Raw genomic sequence first — 17,313 nt, 5'->3', positions numbered from 1 at the left:
TTAGTAGATTGTATGCCAGTAATCATCTATAATTAATGAACACATTTTGTGAGTCCCAGTGGTGCATTAGTTTCTTTCTACATTTATGTCAAGAACACGTCATGCGTTTATTATGGCTCAGGCACACTTGGCAGAGAGGGAAGAACAAGATAGCATGCTTTGGATTTTGATGCAACTAACTGAGTATCCATTAGTAATCCGTAGCAACCAACAGTGTTTTCACCAGTGAGGAGCCTAGTGTAGGTGTGTGTGTGTAGGTCTACAGTTGAGGAATCTGAATGCATACAGATGTTTTCTACAGGGACATGATTTCTGCTGTGTGGAGGAGTGGCCGAAAATTGTCTCGTTATTGAATATGATGTCCTCTCTCTCTATCTCTCGTGTGTGCAAAGTTTGGGGAATTCCAGTAATGTGTGTTATTGGAGTGTTCTTATCAGTAGATGCCCTGGGAAAAGGCTGGGGTACGCCGGTTACGCAGCAGACAGCAAAACAGTTCTCCTGCAGAAATTTCTAGGCAGTGGATAGTGGCTGGAATCCTCCTCTCTAACCAGCTAACTTCTCACATTGACCAAATGCGTTGTCTAAAAGTAATACAACATGTTCCAAATTATCTAAATAGCAGAAATATGTTTCTGATTAAGAGGTTGACCTCTGCCCCCTGGATATAAATAAAGGATGGCATTGAGGAGTACACCACATCAGTCACTGGCTTCATCAATAAGTGCATAGATGACGTCATCCCCACTGTGACTGTACGTACATACCTCAACCAGAAACCATGGATTACAGGCAACATCCCCACTGAGTTAAAGGGTAGAGTTCCCTCTTTCAAGGAGCGGGACTCTAACCCGGAAGCTTATAAGAAATCACGCTATGCCCTCCGACAAACCATCAAACAGGCAAAGCATCAATACAGGACTAAGATCGAATCGTACTACATCGGCTCCAATGCTTGTTGGATGTGGCAGGGTTTGCAAACTATTACAGACTATAAAGGGAAGCACAGCCGAGAGCTGCCCAGTGACACGAGCCTATCAGACGAGCTAAATTACTTCTATGCTCGCTTCAAGGCAAGTAATACTGAAACATGCATGAGAACTTCACTGGAACTAAGGGGCCTCGCCCGAACCATGAAAAACAGACCCAAACCTTTATTTTTCCTCCATCAAACTTTACAGGCTCTATGCATTGGGGCCAGTAGCATTTTAGTGGCATCTGCCAAACCCAGATTCGTCCGTCCGACTATCAGATGGTGAAGCGTGATTCATCACTCCAGAGAACGCGTTTCGACTGCTCCAGAGTCCGATGTCGGAGAGTTTTACACCACTCCAGCCGACACTTGGCATTGGGCATGGGAATCTTAGGCTGTTCGGCCATGGAAACCACTTTCATGAAGCTCCCGACGAACAGTTCTTGTGCTGACTTTGCTTCCAGAGGCAGTTTGGAACTTGGCAGTGAGTGTTGCAACCGAGGACAGACGATTTTTATGCGCTACGTGCTTCAGCACTCTGCTCTCCCGTTCTGTGAACTTGTGTGGCCTAGCACTTCGCGGCTGAGCCGTTGTTGCTCCTAGACTTGTCCACTTCACACTAACAGCCCTTACAGTTGACCGGGGAAGCTCTAGCAGCACAGAAATTTGACGAACTGACTTGTTGGAAAGGTGGCATCCTATGACAGTGCCACGCTGAAAGTCACTGAGCTCTTCAGTAAGGCCATTCTACTGCTAATGTTTGTCTATGGAGATTGCATGGCTGTGCGCTCGATTTTATACACCTGTCAGCAATGGGTGTTGCAGAAATAGCCGCGGCCAAACCCAGACAGCGCTGGGCCAATTGTGCGCCGCCCTATGGTTACCATGGCAGCCACACAGTGTGATGGATACAGCCAGCAGGCTGGGCGAGTGACTCCATGGTTACAGGGCTCTGAGTGTTTGCAGGGCTCTGAGATGTTGAAGGATATCGGTGTGTGTCCGTGTGCTCCTCAGATGAGTAACCCCCGCCTCCCCCGCCTCCCCCTCTCCCCCCTCTCTCTCCCTCTCTCTTTTAGTCAGTCTAGACAGGAACCGACACAACACAACAGCACCCTTTCTCTGCCTCACACTTCAAAAGACAACCATAATAACCCCAGAGTTTACACCTCAATCCCCTACTCCTCCTTGGTTAAGATTCTGAGGGAAAGGAGGGAGATGGAATGGAATCTGTCAACACACGCTTTGAGCTCATGTTTGATTGGCAGTATCCCTGTTTGATGACGTCACTGTTAAGATGACTGTTTGGTATGAAGGAGCAGTCCCATCTGGACAACAGGCCAGGCTCATTACTGGGAGATGGAGACAGACACCCAGCAGCAGTAGCCAGAGCTCAGAGAGATGTAAACATAGGCCATGTAACTGCACACATATGCATTAGACATATTACATGGGAGTGAGCGCAGGGGTGCACCGATCAATTTGTTGAGAGCCACATCACATTTAATTAATCAGTTTAGTGTCAGGGGGAAAGGAAACCCAGCAAGACTGTGGCCCTCAAGGACTGTAAACTGTAGCTTGGAAAAAATACATTAGTGCTCATATTGTAGGCCATAGGCTACTCATGTAAGTTGAATAATATGAGAATTGGGTAATAAAGTACTTAAACGTCTCTGACCAATTAGATTAATGTCCCAGAATCCTCTGACATTAGAATGTTCTGAGCAGAATGTTCCAGAGAAGTCAGTGGACTAGACAATTGTGGAATGTTGGTGTCTTCCACATACATTCTAACACACTGACCTGTAGAGAGAGAATGTACCTTCTGGAATAGAAATCATATTGGTTTTACAGTAAAAGTAGGCTTATACCTATTCACTGTCTTTGGAATTCAAAGTTCAGCCTGCTGTACTGTTTACACCCACCTGGTGTCAGTATAGAGCTCTTTATATGGTCAGTCACAAGACCAGTGTTGAGAGAGATAGGGTGAGGGACAGAGCGTTGCCTCATTAGCATATGGCAGAGGCCACAGGTTCTGTCTGGTGATATCATTCTGTTTGATTTGGAGGGACAGCAGACCAGCAGACTCAGGTCACTGTAGATGGACATATAGAACATACTGGGAGATAAAATGTACAGTAGATTCAGAAAGTATTCAGACCCCTTGACTTTTTTCACATTTTGTTACGTTACAACCTTATTCTGAAATTGATTAAATAAAATATTTTCCTCATCAATCTACACACAATACCCAATAATGACAAAGCTAAAACAGGTTTTTAGAAATTTTGCAAACGTGTATATATGAAAAAAATAATAATACCATAAGTATTCCGACACATTGCTATTGTAACAGTATAACTTTAAACCGTCCCCTCGCCCCGACCCGGGCGCGAACCAGGGACCCTCTGCACACATCAACAACGGTCGCCCACGAAGCATCGTTACCCATCGCTCCACAAAGGCCGCGGCCCTTGCAGAGCAAGGGGAAACCCTAGTTCAGGTCTCAGAGCAAGTGACGTAACCGATTGAAATGCTATTAGCGCGTACCCGCTAACTAGCTAGCCATTTCACATCCGTTACACTATGACACTTCGAAATGGTACTCAGGTGCATCCTGTTTCCATTGATCATCCTTGAGATGTTTCTACAACTTGATTGGAGTCCACCTGTGGTAAATTCAATTGATTAGACATGATTTCAAAAGGCACACACCTGTCTATACAAGGTCCCACAGTTCACAGTGCATTTCAGAGCAAAAACCAAGCCATGAGGTCAAAGGAATTGTCCGTAGAGCTTCAAGGCAGGATTGTGTCGAGGCACAGATCTGGGGAAGGGTACCAAAAAATGTCTTCAGCATTGAAGGTCACCAAGAACACGGTGGCCTCCATCATTCTTAAATGGAAGAAGTTTGGAACCACCGAGACTCTTCCTATAGCTGTCTTCCCAGCCAAACTGATCAACCAGGGGAGAAGGGCAGGAAGGTGACCAAGAACCCGATAGTAGAGTTCCTCTGTGGAGATGGGAGAACCTTCCGGGAGGACAAACATCTATGCAGCACTCCACTAATCAGTGGTAGAGTGGCCAGACGGAAGCCACTCCTCAGTAAAAGGCACATGACAGCCCTCTTAAAGTTAGCCAAAAAGGCACATAAAGCAAGATTTTCTGGTCTGATGAAATCAAGATTAACTCTTTGTCCTGAATGCCAAGCGTCACATCTGGAAGAAACCTGGCACCTTCCCTACAGTGAAGCATGGTGGTGGCAGCATCATGCTGTGTGGATATTTTTCAGCGGCAGAGACTGGGAGACTAGTCAGGATCGAGGGAAAGATGAACGGAGCAAAGTACAGAGAGATTCTTGACGAACACCTGCTCCAGAGCGCTCAGGACTTCAGACTGGGGTGAAGGTTCACCTTCCAACAGGACAACTACCCTAAGCAGACAGCCAAGACAATGCAATAGTGGCTCCGGGACAAGTCTCTGAATGTCCTTGAGTGGCCAAGCCAGAGCCTGAACTCGATCAAACATCTCTGGAGAGACCTGAAAATAGCTGTGCAGCGACGCTCCCCATCCAACCTGACAGAGCTTGAGAGGATCTGCAATGGGAGAAACTCCCCAAATATAGGTGTGCCAAGCTTGCAGCATCATACCCAAGAAGACTCAAGGCTGTAATCGCTGCCAAAGGTGCTTCAACAAAGTACTGAGTAAAGGGTCTGAATTCTTATTCTTATGTAAATGTGATGTTTCATTTTTTTATACTGTTGCAAACATTTCTAGAAATCTGTTTTTGCTTTGTTATTATGGGGTATTGTGTGTAGATTGATGGGGAAAAAACGATTTAGAATAAGGCTGTAACGTAGCAAAATGTGAAAAAAGTCAAGGGGTCTGAATACTTTGCAGAATCCACTGTATAAAGCTACAGATGTCTGGTCCAGAAGATTGACTATTGAATAACAAACTCTTTTCCTTCAGCACATTCAGCGATTCCTCGAATCTCTGTCTGTCTGTCTGTCTGTCTGTCTGTCTGTCTGTCTGTCTGTCTGTCTGTCTGTCTGTCTGTCTGTCTGTCTGTCTGTGTAAGTAAAGGCTAATGATCCAATTCTAACAGGGTTTGGTTTAAAGAGAGAGCTTGAAAAAATCATAGAAGGAAAAAGCACAGTGGAGGCATGAACAGTAGGGGTATTACTTTGATAGGTTTGCAGGTGAATGGTGAAGCTTTTATCATTGGTCCATAGAAGGGTGTGCGTGCGCACGCAAGCCTTCCAGACCATCGTCACAGTGACTCATTGGGGTTATAGGGGTTATGGTGGGGCTTTTGGGGGTGGGGTTACAGCTACATGTATGTAACATTTTTGTGCCATAAATAAACGTCTGCTCCATGCTGAGTCAGTCTTAGTGAAGCCACCCAGCTTCTAATAGTGGACCGTGGCCGGTGGTCTGACGCTCTTCGCCCGTTAACCACCTCGTCCATAACGTACCGTGCTCTGCTGGGATGTTTGGGGCTCACACACACACACACACACACACACACACACACACACACACACACACACACACACACACACACACACACACACACACACACACACACACACACACACATACACACACACAGCATATGGCCACATGGGGAACCTTAAAACACAGACACACATTGCACATGAAGACACTCAAAATACACTCAAACTGCACAAGAAGAAGACACACACAAATAAACACTGCACATGGAGGACACACATACACACACACACTGACATATGGTTGTCTGTTTCTTTGGAGCCCCCATGTGGCCCGGAACCTTAGGAGATGCAGCCTTTTTTTTCCTGAGGACTTAAAAACAAGCAGCAGATCTCCAAATCTGGGACTTTAAATGAGGGGTACCATTCTACCTCAGCTGGCCTCCCATCTGCACAGGGGAACACACACAGCTAAACAACAGGACAAAGGGACCATTCACACACACATATACACACACACACACACTATACATAGACACAGAGGGGGAAGACTGCACACACACAAACATTAGTGAATGGGCAGACACACATAACACATTCACACATGGCCTTTGTGTAGACATACATGTTGAGACAGAAACACTAACATTAGACAGACATAGTTTTTCTGTACAGTATGCACATGGTCATGGAAGGAACTCTAGGAATATTTGTTCCATCTGTGTGTGAACCGTATCAAGCTACGGGTCCCGTGTCCTGCGGTCTACTGCACCGTCTGTCCTTTGTGGTAAACCATGGGGTGTTGGGTTGAGCGTGCAGAGATTAACACAGAGACAGGGAGGTTCTAGTCAGAAAACACAGCTTCCAGAATTGCTGTAAGGACAGGAACCAGCGGGTGACGCGGCGAGGCACTCCTTCTCGACAACGAGTATTTATTCTCCCTCGGGAGGAGCTTCCTGCTGCCATACATGATGGGGTGCTCCTCGCCTTCCTGCTCTTGGGACAAGATGGTCCCTACCCCTGTGTCAGACGCGACTGGACCAGGAGGTGATTTGAGAAGTCTGGGGTGACGAGTACCGGGTGCGAACGTCCTTCAGGGCCTGGAACGCCGCCTCTGTGTCCTCCGTCCATTGCACCGTTTGGAGTAGGCATGCCTTCGTTAGGTCTGTGAGGGGAGAAGCTATTGCAGAAAAGTCAGGTACAATTTGACTGTAGTAGCCTGAGTGTCTGAAAGGTTGCTGGGGGCCCCGTGGAGCCCGAAAGTAAGGACCCGGTAGTGGTATAGCCCCCCCCCCCCCCCCCACCGGGATGGAGAAGGCTGTCTTCTCCTGGGAGACCGCTGCCAGCTGCACCTGACAATACCCCTTCGTCAGGTTCAGGGTGCTGATATATCTTGCCTTCCCCAAGCGGTCGATCAGTCAGTCCACATGTGGTGAGCATCGAATTTAAGTTCAAGCCCCGGAGGTCATTGCAGAAGTGGACGGTTCCGTCCGGTTTCGGTACCAGCACTATAGGGCTAGACCACTCCCTGTCGGACTCTTCCAGTACCCCCATCACTAGCATTATCGTCACTACCTGCTGGACCTCCGCCCTCCGGGCTTCTGGTATCCGGTATGGTCGTTTGTGGACTTTTTCTCCCGGACAGGTGTGGATATGATGTTCCACGAGATGTTCTCGTGCATGCCACTTCTTCAGTAAGTTCACATGGCAAAGCTGGAGGGGTTTTCTCCGCCACGGTTGGCGGACCTTATAATTGACTACCCACTCAACGATGTCGTAGGGCCCATGCCACGTAGCCAGGAATTTGCTCTCCGTTGTGGGGATCAGCACCAAGACCTTCTCACCCTGGTGGAACTCTGGTGGATGGGCCCCCCGGTTGAATACATGCTCCTGAGTGAGTTGCACCTCCCTCACAACTGGCCAAATCCCAGTTATCCTCTCCCTCATCTCCTCCACATGTTCCACTACGCTGCAAAGGGGGGTTGGTTGCCCAGACCTCCTTGGCTAGGTCCAGCAGTCCACGGGGCTAACGGCCATACAAGAGCTCAAACAGGGAGAACCCAGTGGACGCTTGGGGTACCTCATGCACCGAGAACATCAGGTGGGGCAGCAGCTGGTCCCAGTTCCTCCCATCTTTCTCGATTACCTTCTTCAGCATCTGCTTTAGGGTCTTATTGAAGCGTTTGACTAGCCCGTCCGTTTGTGGATGGTACACACTGGTCCTCACCTGTTTGATTTGTAACAGATTGCAGACATCTTTCATTACACAAGACATGAATGCGGTGCCATGGTCCATCAGGATTTCCCCTGTAATACCCACCCGGCTGAATAAATGGAAGAGCTCCCATGCGATACCTTTCACCTGCCGCTGTGCGTAACAGGATCGCCTCAGGATACCGGGTGGCGTAATCCACGATGACCAGGATGTATTGGTGTTCCCTCATGGTCTTCACCAACGAACCCACCAGATCCATCGCAACCCGCTCAAACATCACCCAAGGGACCCAAAGGGTTTCTATAATGTGCCCTCGGAGCTGTGATCTGGCACTCCGGGCAGGTACGGCAGTAGTCCTCCACGGTGCGCTTTACTCCGTGCCAGTGGAACCGATTCCGGATCCGCTACTTGGTTTTCTCCATCCCCAGGTGTGCCCCAAGCAGGTGGGTGTGGGTGAGCTGCAAGACAGTCCTAACATTCTGGGTGGGTATGAGTAACAAGTCTTTCGTCTCACCATTGTACTTTACTACCTGATACAATAAATTATGCTTGATGGCGAAGTGGGTGTAGTGCCACTCACTTACCCCAGGTAATAGCATGCCATCCAGCGTGTTCGCCTGGCCCCTTGCATTGTGGTGGTTGGTGTCTTCTAACTGGGCTGTCCCTAACTGGCCCATGAGGATTCCCGTGTCGGGAAGTCCGTCTGGTGCCTCCTTCTCCATAAAGGGGGGCCTGAGGTCCTCCTCAGACAATGGCTCGCTTCCCGGCGCGGGGTTGTCTCCCTCCTCCTGGTTCAACTCGGGCCCAGTAGACACCTCTCGCCACAGGGCATGGGTTGCACAGGCGACTGTCCTTTTTCCTCTCCTTCCTACCTCGCTTACGCACCTCCCCATGTCCTTCCACAGTGCCTGGAAGAGAGGGCAAACTCTACCAAGGAGAATGGGCACGGGCAGGTTATGAACAGCCCCCACGCGCATCTGGCACTCCCCCCTTGAGGTGGTTATCCACACCGGCACGGTTGGGTACCTCATTGTGTCCCCGTGTACACAGGGCACTGTCACCTCCTTGTCCCCCGGTTCGTCTTCCCCCTCTCGTGTGAGCCACTGCGTTTGGGCCAGTGTTACCATGCTGCCAGAGTCCAGCAGAGCACTGGTGTCGAATCGAATCGTACAGGAATCACCAGAGGGGCCGTCTCGGTGTGCGCCCAACAGGAGGTGACATAACTCACCATCCAATTTACCCCGGAGCTGGGGGATGCAGAGGGTATGGACTCCTCCCAGCCGGGGCAGCTCCACGCAATGTGTCTCGGCTAGCCGCACTCATAGCAGCGCCTCTGATCTAGGTCCAGTAGCGGACGTCGTCATTTGTTTGGGTGCGCCTTCCCGCTTCAGGGCCTCGGCTGGTTCAGTCCAGGCCCCCTTCAACCCCTCGCCTCTCTCTGTGTTTTTCTTCCCCCTCCCCATGTCCACTCCCTCTGCCCGGGCCCCTTTCAGCAGGTCATGGGTGTTCTGGTGGGTTTCCACCGTGGTCAGCAAATCCTCCAGGCTCTGGGGGTTCTTCATGCTCGCCGCCTTCTTCATCTCGTATGGGAGAGTATGGGTATCGATCCAGGTCGACTTTATCGATTACCGGGAGGGACGGTACATCGGTTACTAAGCAGCCCTTGGTCAGGCGCAACAGGTCGCTCATTACAGTGAGGGGGGAGATGGTGGAGTCAAAGGCCCAGTCCTGGACCAGTTGTGCACGGCTTGCGAGGCTGAATCCATAACGGCTCACGTTTGTGTCCCTCATAAAGTAGGCCTTCTGGGCCTTCCCAGAGAGATAAGGTGCCAAAAGGCTGGCGTCCCACCTCAACTACAGCCAGTGAAAGTGCAGGGCGCCAAATTCAAAACAAAAATCCCATAATTAAAATTCCTCAAACATACAAGTGTTATACACCATTTTAAAGATAAACGTCTTGTAAATCCAACCACAGTGTCCGATTTCAAATAGGCTTTATGGCGAAAGCACACCAAACGATTATGTTAGGTCAGCGCCTAGTCACAGAAAACCATACAGCCATTTTCCAGCCAAGGAGAGGGCTCACAAAAGTCAGAAATAGCGATTAAATTAATCACTAACCTTTGATGATCTTCATCGGATGGCACTCACAGGAATTCATGTTACACAATAAATGTGTGTTTTGTTCGATAAAGTTAATCTTTATGTCCAAAAACCTCCTTTGAAATTGGTGTGTTATGTTCAGAAATGCATTGTCTCAAACAAACATCCGGTGAAAGTGCAGAGAGCCACATCAAATAACAGAAATACTCATTGTAAACATTGATAGAAATACAAGTGTTAAACAAACAAATAAAGATAAACTTCTCCTTACTGCAACCGCTGTGTCAGATTTCAAAAAGGCTTTACGGCGAAAGCACACTTTGCGATTATGCTAGGTCAGCACCTAGCCACAGAAACTCATACAGCCATTTTCCAAACAAGGAGAGGTGTCACAAAAGTCAGAAATAGCATGAAAATTAATCACTTACCTTTGATGATCTCCATCTGGTGGCACTCCCAGGTATCCATGTTAGACAATAAATGTTCGTTTTGTTCGATAATGTCCCTCTTTATGACCAAAAACCTCCTTTTTGTTTGCACGTTTTGTCCAGTAATCCAAATGCACAAGGCGCGTTCACTAAGTCCAGACGAAAAGTTTTTAAAAAGTACAATAAAAGTTAGTTGAAACATGCCAAACGATGTTTAAAATCAATCCTCCGGTTGTTTTTGTCATAAATATTCAATAATATTTCAACCGGACTAAAGCTTCGTCAATAGGAAAGGAGAAACAAGAAAGGCGCGTTCCCGATCAGGCGCATGGCTGATGTCTGGAAATTTCCACTGTCCACTGATTGAAAGTGCTGTATCTCCCTAATTTTTCAGAGTAAAAGCCTGAAACAATGCCTAAAGACTGGCCACATGTAGAGGAAGCCACAGAGCTCGTGAACTGGGTCCTAACGTCTTTGTATGGTGGATAGGCTTTCAATGGAAAAACAGCCTTTCAAAATAATAGTACTTCCTGGTTGGATTTTCCTCGGGTTTTCGCCTACCATATTATTTCTGTTATACTCACAGACATTATTTTAACAGTTTTGGAAACTTTAGAGTGTTTTCTATCCAAATCTACTAATTATATGCATATCCTAGCTTATGGGCCTGAGTAGCAGGCAGTTTAATTTGTGCACGCTTTTCATCCAAAATTCCGAATGCTGCCCCCTACCCTAGTGAAGTTAACTTAACCAGGAACTGATTCAGGCTAGACTCCTGAGCCATCCCAGCCTTAAAGTGGGCTACCTCCACTACCAGTCTGAGGTTTTGTTGGCGCTGCTCCTCCAGTGCTTGCTCCTGGAGAGCCTGCTGCTTCTGCTGGCTGAGGATGAACTGAGCCACCAGTTCCTCCATGGTAGTCTCTGTACGCTCAACACCACGGCACCCAAAGCTACTGAGATGCCCGCATTCTCCACCATATATGGTAACCGTGGGGTGTTGGGTTGAGCTTGCAGAGATTAACACAGAGACATGGAGGCTCTAGTCAGAAAACACAACTTTACTAGGCAACAAAATAAACATAACAACAAAATAACGTAGGTTTGGCTCGGCCCTTCTTCTCAGGTTCTGCTCTGTATCTGTCTCTCTGTTCCCCCTCGTGGTGTGCCACGGTGCTCCCTTTATGTGACCTGCATGGCTGATTGGCACTCTCCCCTAATTACCTCTACTTGGAGCCATCAGCGTCGGGGTGCCCAGCCCGTGTATTCCCAGCAGAGGGAGCCAACATCGCGGCACGTACCTCCCGTCTATCACCAACCGCTGGGGTAGACCTCCCGGGATACCACACCGCCTAAACATGTGTATCTGTCCTTATATGTGTTCCATTAAATGACACTGCTTTTTGTAGCAACAGCAGCCTAAATGGACACATCGGGGGGCTGGTGTAAAGGTGATGGGCAGGATGGGATGTTAGGGGTCCAAATTGAGGTGAAGTGGTAGACAGTAGTGTGAATCACCTCAAATAAAATAAAATGTATTCGTCACATACACGTTTTTAGCAGATGTTATCGCGGGTGTAGCGAAATGCTTGTGTTTCTAGCTCCAACAGTGCAGTAATATCTAACAATACACACAATCTAAAGTAAAGGAATGGAATTAAGAATATATAAATATTTGGACGTGCAATGTCAAAGCGGCATAGACAAAGATACAGTAGAATAGGATATAATACAGTATACAGTATACACTACCGTTCAAGAGTTTGGGGTCACTTAGAAATGTCCTTGTTTTTGAAAGAAAAGCACAAAAGGCACTGTGTTAACCTCAAAGCGGGCGAAGGTGTTTAGCTTGTCCGGAAGCAAGACGTCCACGTCCCTGACGTGGCTGATTTTCTCTTTGTAGTCCGTGATTGTCTGTAGAGCCTGCCACATACGTCTCGTGTGTGAGCTGTTGAATTGCGACCCCACTTTGTCTCTATACTGACGTTTTGCCTGTTTGATTGCTAAACGTAGAGAATAACTACACTGTTTGTATTCGGACATATTCCCTGTCACCTTGCCTTGGTGAATTACGATGGTTCGCACTTTCAGTTTTGCGCGAATGTTACCATCTATCCACGGTTTCTGGTTAGGGTAGGTTTTAATAGTCACAGTGGGTACAACATCTCCTATACACTTCCTGATGAACTCAGTCACCGTATCAGTGTATTCGTCTATGTTGTTCTCGGAGACTACCTGGAACATATCCCAGTCCACTTGATTAAAACATTCTTGAAGTGTGAATTCTGATTGATCAGACCAGCGTTGAATAGTCCTTAGGACGGGTACTTCCTGTTTTAGTTTCTGCCTATAGGAAGATAGGAGCAAAATGGAGTCGTGATCAGATTTGCCAAAGGGAAGGCGGGGGAGGGCCTTGTAGGCCTCCTGGAAGTTGGAGGTTGAGTGTTTTAGCAGCGCGAGTACTACATTCAATGTGTTGATAGAACTTCAGTAACGTTTTACTCAAATTTCTTTGTTAAAATCCCCAGCTACAATAAATGCAACCTCAGGATATGTGGTTTCCAGTTTGCATAAAGTCCAGTGAAGTTTTTTGAGGGCCGTCGTGGTATCGGCTTGAGGGGGAATACACACGTCTGTGACTATAACCGAAGAGAATTCTCTTGGGAGGTAATACAGTCGGCATTTGATTGTGAGGTATTCTAGGTCGGGTGAACAAAAGGACTTGAGTTCTTGTATGATCACAATCACACCACGAGTAGTTAATCATGAAACATACACCTGTACTTCTTCTTCCCAGAGAGATATTTATTCCTGTCTGCGCGATGAACTGAGAACCCAACTGGCTGAAAGGACTCAGACAGTATATCCCGAGAGCCATGTTTCCGTGAAACAGATTACGTTACAATCCCTGATGTCTCTCTGGAAGGAAATTCTTGCCCTGAGCTCGTCAACTTTATTATCCAGAGACTGAACATTAGCGAGTAATATACTCGGAAGCGGTAGGTGGTGTGCGCGCCTCCCGAGTCGGACTAAAAGTCCGCTCCGAGTACCTCTTTTCCGCCAGCGGAGCTTTGGAACAGCCTCTGGGATCAGTTCAATTGCCCTGAGGTTACGAACAAAGTATCCGGTTCGGGAAAGTCGTATTCCTGGTCGTAATGCTGATAATGCTGGTGAGTTACCACCGCTCTGATATCCAAAAGTTCTTCCCGGCTGTATATAATAACACAAAAAAAATCCTGGGCAAATAATGTAAGAAATAACACAGAAGAAAAACAAAATACTGCAAAGTTTCCTAAGAGCTTGAAGCATGGCAGCCCTATCCGTCGGCACCATTTTTGGTATGTGAGTGAGTATATGGCATATCATTATAAGTTCGTTAGAGATGGACTCAATTCCACCTCAATTGATATGTGATTTCCAATTGTTAGGGAGACCGTTGTGGTAAAGTAGTGAGGAGGCAGAAAAGATGATCCCAGTGCAATGCCCAGAATGGTGTACTACCGATCTACATAGAGGAGTTAGATAATACGGGATAACCGGTGACACAAAAGTGGTTCACCTTTTAGCCAGGTCAATTTCTATGGCAACGAATCCTTCAGAACTAACCTGCTCCGGGGCAGGCTAACTCAGGGCAAACTCCACTTACACTGATTTAAGTGTTGGAGCCGTGAATTGAGGACTAATCAAATTAGATTCCCTCCCTCTCGCAAAGAGCGTGTCATAAAAAGAAATGCCCTAGTTATAGCTCATGATCTGAAAAACTGCTGTCCATAGCTATGAAATTAGCCCACTATATTCATCTACTCTTTTGGTCAGACCTGTTCAGGCTGAAGCTTTATTTTCTCACCAGGTCTGTATAAAATCTGATCTCCACGTCTACTCATATAGCACATTGTGACATTTGCGTAATATGAAAAACACACCCGCGCACACACAGGCTCCAGTGTAACATTTTACACCGTGTTTAAGAAATCCATATGTTTGTGTATGTATGTTTATATGTGCGTTGGCTAATATATATGAATAGTTTAGTGGTTTATTTTGGAGGAAAGAGTGTATGCTTGTTACCTAGAAGGTTTTGTAAATAGCTTAGTGAGACACCAACAAATAGAGGAGAGGTGGTAAGGAAAGGTGACAACAGATTAGACCATCTTCCCAAACTTTTCTAGGCCGCAAACGCAGACAGATGCGCGCACACACACACACACACACACACACACACACACACACACACACACACACACACACACACACACACACACACACACACACACACACACACACACGTTATGGTTAATTATTTTTGGTATCACAAATGTTCTTAATTTGATGGAAGCTCCTATTATGGTGGAGTTTGTTGTTGATGAACTTTCCCTCTAAAAGATCAAAGACAGAATGACATCATAGGTGACAGTATGGATGGACAGATGCTACTGTCTGATGTCTGTGTTTGCTGACTCTCTCTCTCTCTCTCTCTCTCTCTCGCTCTGATTTGTGGTTATATTTATTCTCTGGTGGGTGGACGGTGTGGTGTTTCTGTCTCTCCAGACACGGTGTTTGATCTCAGTAGTCTTACACACACATTGTGACTTACACACACACATTGGTCCCTGTCAGTAATGGTGAGCTTCAGACATTGTGTGTGCAATCAAACAGTAGTAATACAGTATAACCCAGACATTGTGTGTGCAATCTAACAGTAGTAATACAGTATAACCCAGACATTGTGTGTGCAATCTAACAGTAGTAATACAGTATAACCCAGACATTGTGTGTGCAATCAAACAGTAGTAATACAGTATAACCCAGACATTTGGTGTGCAATCTAACAGTCTGTGTGTGTACTCCAGACCTTCTGTGTGTAATAAAGCAGTATTAGGGATGTGGGACATACTGAGTCCCTGAGATACTTTGACATGCCACTGGTTTGTAACAGTAGGAAGAGCAAAGATCCATTTACAGTATCAAAGATGGATCCCCCCAACACTCTCTCTTTACCCCTTTCTCTCACCCTCTCTGTCTCTCATTACAGTATGAAGTGTTTGTCTTATAAATGTCAGCAGACCGCAAGGCTCTGGTCGGGTACTTCTTGTGTGACCTCTGACCCCTCCCCTGGGTGGCGTGTTTGCCCCGAGCTGGTTGAGGAGGAATGTAACTCTGTTCTGTTTGCTCCATCTGTGTCAGCGCTGCCACATGTCCCTTTCACATATCAACTGTATGTGTGCCCACCTGCCAATCATTTTTGTATATGTCACTCAACTTATGAAGTGTATGTGTGCCTGCTTGTCAGTTATGTGTGTACCCTCTGAACTCTCTGAACCCTGGGGCTGGGTCTCTGTATCAGTTGTTATGTAGTTATGTAGCTGTGTAGTTTTGATGTAGTTGTGTAACTGTTTAGCTTCTGAACCCTGGGGCTGGTTGCATATCTGGTGGTGCACTTGTAGTTGTGTAATTGTGATGAAGTTGTGTAGTTGTGTATTGGTATAGTGGTGATGTAGTTGTGTAGTGAGTAATATGTAATTGTGTAACTGTGTACTCTGATCTGTAGAGCTTGATGCGTGTATGTATCAGTTGTGGTGTAGATGTGTAGTTATGAGGAAGTTGTGTGGTTGTGATGCAGTTATTTAGTTGTAATGAAGTTGTGTAGTATGTCGTTGTATAACTGTGTACCCTCTGAACCCTGATGCTGGGTGTGTAACTGTCTGTCTAGGATCCTCTCTCACATTCCTGCTCCAGGTGCTGTGTATTTTCCTTTCCATCCTGCATGAATCCCCATGTAAACCCCACAAGCTGAATGCATACATTACCTAAATACTTCGTAAAAGGTTTCATTTCTACCATAAACAGCAGAAGCATTTAAAATAGTCCCACGTTTTATACCCTGGCCTTCTGCGACAAAATCCGAAATCTCAATTTTACACTTTAAATCAGGGGTGGGCAACTCCAGTCCTCGAGGGCCTGATTGCTGTCACAGTTTTGCCCCAGCCCCAGCTAACACATCTGACTCCAATAATCACCTAATCATGATCCTCAGTTTAGAATAACATTTGATTAATCAGCTGTGTTTGCTAGGGATGGAGAAAAAGTGTGACACCAATCAGGCCCTCGAGGACTGGAGTTGCCCACCCCTGATTTAAAGCGTAAAATTGAGATTTGGGATTTTGTCGCAGAAGGCCAGTGTCACGACTTCCGCCGAAGTTGGCTCCCCTGCCTGTTCGGGTGGTGCTCGGCGGTCGTCGTCACCGTCCTACTAGCCGCCACCGATCCCTTTTTCGTTTGTCTGTTTGTTTTGTCTTATTAGTTTCACCTGTGTTTCTGTTGTTTTCGGTTAATGAGCTTCCCTATATTTAGTAGGTAGACCCGCACTTGTTTTGTGCGGGATTGTCTTTATGTTACGTGTGTGTGTTTTAGGTAGAGGTGTATTATTTTACTATTTACTTGGCACCCTGTGTTTTGGGTTATCAAGTTATTCTCTGCGCCCTGTATGTTTGGGCTTATCATTTTTTGTGTGCTATAGTAAAGGAGCACTTTTCCCAAGTGGAACTCTCTGCGTCTGATTCCTTCACCCACCTAGTCCCGCGTGACAGCCAGGGTATAAAACGTGGGACTATTTTACCTATTCTGTCTCTTGTTGACAAATAAGTGGTCTAAATTGTATGCCTACCACAGACAGAAAATGTGCAGAATAAGATGGAGTTAACAGAATTTCTTCCAGAGACCACTTGCGAGCCAGGACTCTCTTAATGGACTGAGCCAGGTACTCCCAAACTGGGGTACACAGTACGAAACCGGCCAGAGGGAAGGTCCCGAGGACAAGGAGCGGGCCGATCCGGGTGGTGCAGATGGAAATCACAGATGATGTTGGGATCCAGAATGTCCTGCATCGGAACCCAACACCACTCCTCTGGGCTGTACCCCTCCCAGTCCACCAGGTACTGGAGCCAACCCCCACGACGTTGGGAGTCCAGTAGGGATTTGACGGCATAGGCGGGACCTCCCTCGATGTCCTGGGGGACAGCATCAGCCTGGGGACTAGGAAACACCGGCCTGAGCAGGGAGAAATGAAAAGGTGATATACGGTAGTCACTGGGAAGCTGTAACCTATACGTCACCTCGGTGACCCTCCGAAGAACCTTGAATGGCCCC

General features: G+C 47.0%; 1 protein-coding gene across 1 annotated transcript in view; it reads left to right on the top strand.

The window, feature by feature from the left end:
- Positions 1 to 17,313, top strand: part of LOC120064175 (collagen alpha-1(VIII) chain-like) — a 78,183-nt gene that overhangs the window by 1,051 nt on the left and 59,819 nt on the right. The window lies entirely within an intron of this gene.

This window comes from Salvelinus namaycush, chromosome 19 (genome assembly GCF_016432855.1).
Source record: "Salvelinus namaycush isolate Seneca chromosome 19, SaNama_1.0, whole genome shotgun sequence".
Lineage (NCBI taxonomy): Eukaryota > Metazoa > Chordata > Actinopteri > Salmoniformes > Salmonidae > Salvelinus > Salvelinus namaycush.
This window is presented reverse-complemented; position numbering and strand designations above follow the sequence as displayed.